Source organism: Cygnus olor, chromosome Z (assembly GCF_009769625.2).
Source record: "Cygnus olor isolate bCygOlo1 chromosome Z, bCygOlo1.pri.v2, whole genome shotgun sequence".
Classification (NCBI taxonomy): domain Eukaryota; kingdom Metazoa; phylum Chordata; class Aves; order Anseriformes; family Anatidae; genus Cygnus; species Cygnus olor.
Window position 1 is genome coordinate 39,703,207 of NC_049198.1, and position 6,141 is coordinate 39,709,347.

Sequence of the window (6,141 nt, forward strand, 5' to 3'; positions counted from 1 at the left end):
CATTTGATGGGAACTTGATAGTTAATATATAGTCTAACAATCCCATGTGAAGGCTTTTCTTAGAATTGGTACATCAGAATATTTCAATGGAAGTGTTACTCTTTATATGTAGGCATTGGGGTTACGGTAGTATGAATGCTTTTTGGCAGAAGGCAGTATTTGGTTAAAGTTTGTTGAGTGCCACTCTCTTTAATTGCTGGAAAAAAAAAAAAAAAAAAAGGAAAAATAATTCCACCGAAATGATTTCACGTTCTGCAGAATGCTCTGTGTCACTTGTTGGCAAGAGTAATGGAAGGAAAAATATCAGCAAAAAAAAGTAGCCACGGAATGATTTTTTTTCAAGTAACAGCACCAGTTCCAATTTTCTTTCCCATATGTAGTACCACTTAAGCGGCAGTAGACTACATAATACATTTTGTATTTCATGTTGCCAGCCAAGGCTGGCAAAAGCACAAAAAAACATCTGATGTGGGAACGTGGATAGTTCTGCCCACAATGATATCCCTGCCATGGGGATATAAAGTAAGAGGCATCCTCTCCATCAAGCTCTCATCTTTGACCACTTATGCTTTACCTGAAGATGTAAATCTACGTGTTTCCTTCCACCTGGCCTGGCCCATGCTATGCAGCTCAGTACCTTGTTCATTTTTAAGTCTACACAATCTGCTGTAGGCACACACAGAAAGCTCCCCTTCCCTTCCTTCCTCTCCATCTTAGAAGAGCCACATGCCCCCTGTTTTTAAAAGAACCCACGTGCCCCCTGTTTTTAAATGAAGCGGGAATACATGTCTGTCTGCACAGGAATTTGGTCCCTTCTCCGAAGAAGTCACCAGTTCTGTAGAGATGAGCGGGTTAAAGACAAGCCCTTCTCCATACTCATGCCTTGGCCAGCCCTGTGCAGCTGATCACTCCCTGTGCCTTCTGTTCATGCTTTCTATGGAGACTGGCACATCAGCTCCAAGCAGGGGATCAGTTTCAGCACCAAAAGCCAAAGACTTGTAGGTCTCAGACACATACTTTCAAAGCCCCTCTGGAAAAACACTGTAAATGTTGTCTGCAAATGCAGTCCAACGTGTACGTCTGCACTGATGTCTGCTGAGCTCTGTGCAGATATTGCATGCTGTCCACACTTTGTAACAGCAAAGGAGGAAGTATTGCTTTGATATTTGTCTGATGTTACGTTTGTTGTGTCTCTCTCTAAAGCTGTGGTACAGACCAGTATGAAATGCAAGCTACCAGGCTGGGGGTGGCTCAGACTGATGGCAAGTCTCAAAAACTGACATCTGAAAAATGCCAGGCAGGAGAAGTCAGGAAAACACAACAAAGCAAAACACAACAAAACATTAAAAGCTACAGTACCCTGGACTCTGCAGTTTCAGAAAGAAAAGCTATCAACTTCAAAATTCTTACAAAAATGAACTTCAGCTGGAGGGGGGAAAAAAGAAAACCACAACACTATTCTGCCTTTTAAACTTCTTGTCTGTTAGATGGAAGAGTCTCTGCCTTTATTAAATAAAATGGCAGGTTTATTCAAAAAATGTCAGTCTGAGTGCTGAATGGCAATCTGCTGAAAAGGATTAGATTGTCGGATAAAACACTGTCAAGTAATACTTAAGTATTTTTCAAGAGGTCTTTGGCACATTTTTTCACTGAATCAACTCCAGTCCTGCAGTTCAACTGCAGATCCTGGCTTCGGAGCTGCTCAGCGCCCATTTGATCCTTTATTATTATCCCCCATCACTCCTGCCATAAGGACTGCAGCTGCTGGGCAGACTGATGCAGTTTCACTGTTCTACAGCACAGTAAAAGAGGGCTCATGCAAAAAGTCAAGTGGCAAGGGAAGCCCATGTAAACCTGGGGAATGCAGTGGAACAGAGAAGAAAATGTCATGGATCCATTCTTTTTTTCTGGAGTCCAGGTGCAATAGTTCATTCAGTAGACATGCACTGGGGAAAAAAAAAAAAAAAAAAAAAAAAAAAAAAAAAAAAAAAACACCAGCACATCTGCTGTTAGAGTTAAAGATTAACTTGTCTACAGGAAATGAAAGGCAGCAAAATATCACTGGTTTATTGACTTCATTGTAACTTTATCCAAATATCCTACTGTGGCAGGTATTGTATAAACAAATGGGAAGACTGACCACCTTTTCCAAAGAATCAACATCACAAAAATCATAGGGCAAAGCATGAAAGGCCAGTGAGATAAAGAGTATATTTTGTTACACTGACAACATAGAAAGAGAAAATAATGTGGAATTAAATAGTTTGGAACTAGAAACATAAAATCATACAATCATTCAAAAAATAGTTTGCTGGAGTTAAAAATAAAATAATGTCTTTCCCAGAGCTGAAAGCCATTAATTAGCACTCTGAAAGCATAAGCTAAGTTACTGGAAAATGTAAATTGCCAGGTGGTGAGGCACACAGGAGGTAAGGCAGAGAAAAAAAATGAACTTTGACAACATTGACTGATGGGATTATGATGACCCAGAGCTTTCCCAGCTATGCTGTCATAGCAAGAGTAAGATAAGCAATTTCAGTCTGTGAGGTCTAGGGTATACGCTGATCCCACTTTACCACACACCAGAGGTTAACTGATAACAAAATATTTAAACTGTAATTAAATTGTATTGGAAGGACTTGGAGAAAGACCATGAAAACCAAAACACAAGCTGAGATTCCTGAGGTCTTGCAGAACAGAATGATAGAATCATTTAGGTTGGAAAAGACCTCTAAGATCATCTAGTCCAGCCTTTAACCTGGCACTGCCAAGCCCGCCTCTGAACCATGTCACTAAGCACCACATCTACACGTGTTTTGAAGACCTCCAGGGATGGCGACTCAACCACTTCCCTGGGCTGCCTGTTCCAATGCCTCAGCCCTTTCAGTGAAGAAATTCTTCCTAATACCCAACCTAATAATCCCCTGGTGCAACTTGAGGCCATTTTCCCTCATCACTTGTTGCTTGGAGGAAGAGACCAATCCCCACCTTGCTACAGCTTCCTGTAAGGTAATTGTAGAGCATGATAAGGTCTCCCTTAAGTATTTTTTTCTCCAGGCTAAACAACCCTAGCTCCCTCAGCTGCTTCTCCTAAGACTTGTTCTCTAGACCCCTAACCAGCTTTGTTGCCCTTCTTTAGACATGCTGCTGCATCTCCATATCCTTCTTGCAGTGAGGGGCCCAAAACTGAACACAGTATTTGAGGTGCAGCCTCACCAGAGCTGAGTACAGAGGGACAATCACTTCCCTAGTCCTGCTGGCCGCGTTATTTCTGACAGCAGGAGCAGTATTGGTCCTGACCAGAAGACCATCCTGCACCAAGGAGTCAGTGATGCTGTTAACCTGAGTATGCACAGACCCATGCTATGCAGTGCTGTGCTGCATGTCCACAGTGGATTCCCAGCTGTGCTGTGCTGCATGCACCCCATGGCCACGGCACTAATTTCACCAGCTCACTGTACCAGAGAAGCCTGCAGCCTGCTCTCACTGGGTGCTGGTGACAGAGTCTTGTCCTTAATAGGACAGCAAGAAGTTCTCAGCAGAAGACCTCTCTGTTTTGACAGTAGAAATGATGGATAGATGGAGTTCCCAGCATCTAATGGGATGCAAGATTACCTGTGCTACTCTCTTAGTGTTAGCTCCAATTAACAGCACTCTGCATGATACCTTACAGTGTCTTCCCACTGCAATCTCAATGGACCAGCACCTCCTTGTGCAAAGCATAAACCCAAATGAGTATTACTCTGAGGGGATAAGAACTGCAACCAATAATAAAATGAGAACAAAATAAAGCTAAAACCTTTGCACTCAAGAATAACAGACATTATCTCCTTCAGCCTGCAAGACAGTGCATTTGCATTTGGTGTACATGATGTCAGGCAGCACCAGATTTGACAGTAAATGTAATTAAATCTCTCTTACAGGGAATCCTAGGGGTTTTTGTCCCTGGAAAGTTAAGTTTTCACCTTACTTAAAAAAAATAAAAATAAAAAAAATAAAAGGAACAACTGTTTAGGAAAATCTTTTCTTGTAGAAATTTAGTTCAACATACTAAAACCTTTATCATTTCTTTTTTTTTTTTTTTTTTCCACCTAAGTGTTGACTTACATAGGCAAAATGTAAATGTTACTCTGAATCAAGGCCATCCACACTGAATTTGCCTAAACAAAGAAGTCTGGGATAATGCCATGAATAGAAGAGTGCTGAACAGGATGCTCATTTCCTTCTGAAAGTTGAAAGAAAGGAAGTTAAAGCAGCACACATCATTCATCACCTTAAAAAATGAGACAGAACTCTTTCCCCCACATGCAATCATATCCTAGTGTTTCCTTGCAATACATCACAGCCTTGCCTAAATCATAGCAGGAAGCCATCTAGTAACCATCACATAACATATTTTCATCTAGTTTGTGTAGGCTAGTCTTTAGGCCTGAATGTAATACAAATTTAATACAAATTGAGTTTTTAGGTTTATTATTACCAGACAGTGAGGATTGTTTTCCTTTCTCTGGGAGCCCACACCCTGCTTAGTATAGTGACTTATGAGATACTGTAATCCAGACATTTTGTCATGAGTAGTACTGTCACTACAAGTATTATTAGAAAATGTTTCAAACACTTCATACACACTAAACAGAGAACAAATTACATTATGGGCTTATACTGCAAGTAAGTCATCTTAGGGCCGCAAAAATGATCAGAGTGCTGGAACAGCTCTCATATGAAAAGACTGAAAGACTTGGGTTTGTTCAGCCTGGAGAGGAGAAGGCTCCAGGGAAACCTTATAGCGGCCTTCCAGTACCTAAAGGAGGCCTACAGGAAAGCTGGGGAGGGACTCTTTGTCAGGGGGTGTAGCGATAGGACAAGGGATTTAAACTAAAATAGGGTAGGTTTCGATTAGACATTAGGAAGAACTTTTTCTCTTAGAGGGTGGTGAGGCACTGGCACAAGCTGCCCAGAGAAGCTGTGGATGTCCCATCCCTGGAGGTGCTCAAGGCCAGGCTGGACGGGGCTTTGAACAGCCTGGCCTAGTGGGAGGTGTCCCTGCCCTTGGCAGGGGCATTGGAATCAGGTGATATTTAAGGTTCCTTTGTACCCAGACTATTCTGTGATTCCGTGATTCTACAATTACTCTATGTATCCTCAGCAACCAGGTGACCTTAAGATGTCAGACCACTGTTGATGAATTATGAGGGCACAAAACCAGCATCAACAAATGCAAGAGGTCTGAGTGTCAGAAGCCCTTCCTTTATAGGCAAGAAAATGCATTCTGCCATAGCCAAGCAGGACGGGGACACAGTCATGGTGATGGGCAACACCACACTTGCCTTCTAGCCAGACCTGCAGGTGTCTGTCAGCCTCAGGCAGCTTTGGGTGTCCGGGCTGCTGCCCAGCACTTCGTTCTTCTCAAGATTGGTGGCGGCCACCTGGGGCCAGTGGTGAAAACTGATGAAACACATGGAGACCTTATCCCATGGCAGCCCGAGGAGGGGCAAGTGGACAGGGATGTCTGGCACTTACCGTGACTTGGCCAAGGCAGGTGGGTACTGGGGTGAGTGCTCAAGGTGCTCCCCTTTTTTTCCACTATGATGCTGCATCTCCCTTGGTGTGATGGTTATGATCTACTCCCACTGCCTCCACTCTGAAAAAAGAGACATGGCTTGCTGGACTTAAAAATCAGAGAATCTTAGATATCTTGAGAATTGCTATGACTTTTATAATGGTTTGTGTTCAATGGCAATGGAAAAGGTTGACAGCAGCAGGGATTGGTACAGCCAGCTACTGCTGGCAAGCTGATACACCAAGGGCATATTTTATTTTACGTATCAAAATCTAGCATTTCTTCATCTAGGCTAGTCACATTTAGCAGTAGCATTGCCACAGAAATAGCACAATATTTATTTTCAGTCCTGTTACTACATACAAAGAAACACTAAAACCACAGAATATTTCTTTAGCAAAGCAGTTAACTGTCAAGTGAGTAAGAGTGCAGGCTGGAAGCTGACTGACTTTTAACATAGCCATATATAACATGTGCCTAACAGTATCAGGCAATCTTTAAACTGAAGCCTTTTAGGTAACAGTACCTAGCTATCTCATCTCTATTCTCCCACCACCAAATATTTATTAAAATCCTTTGTT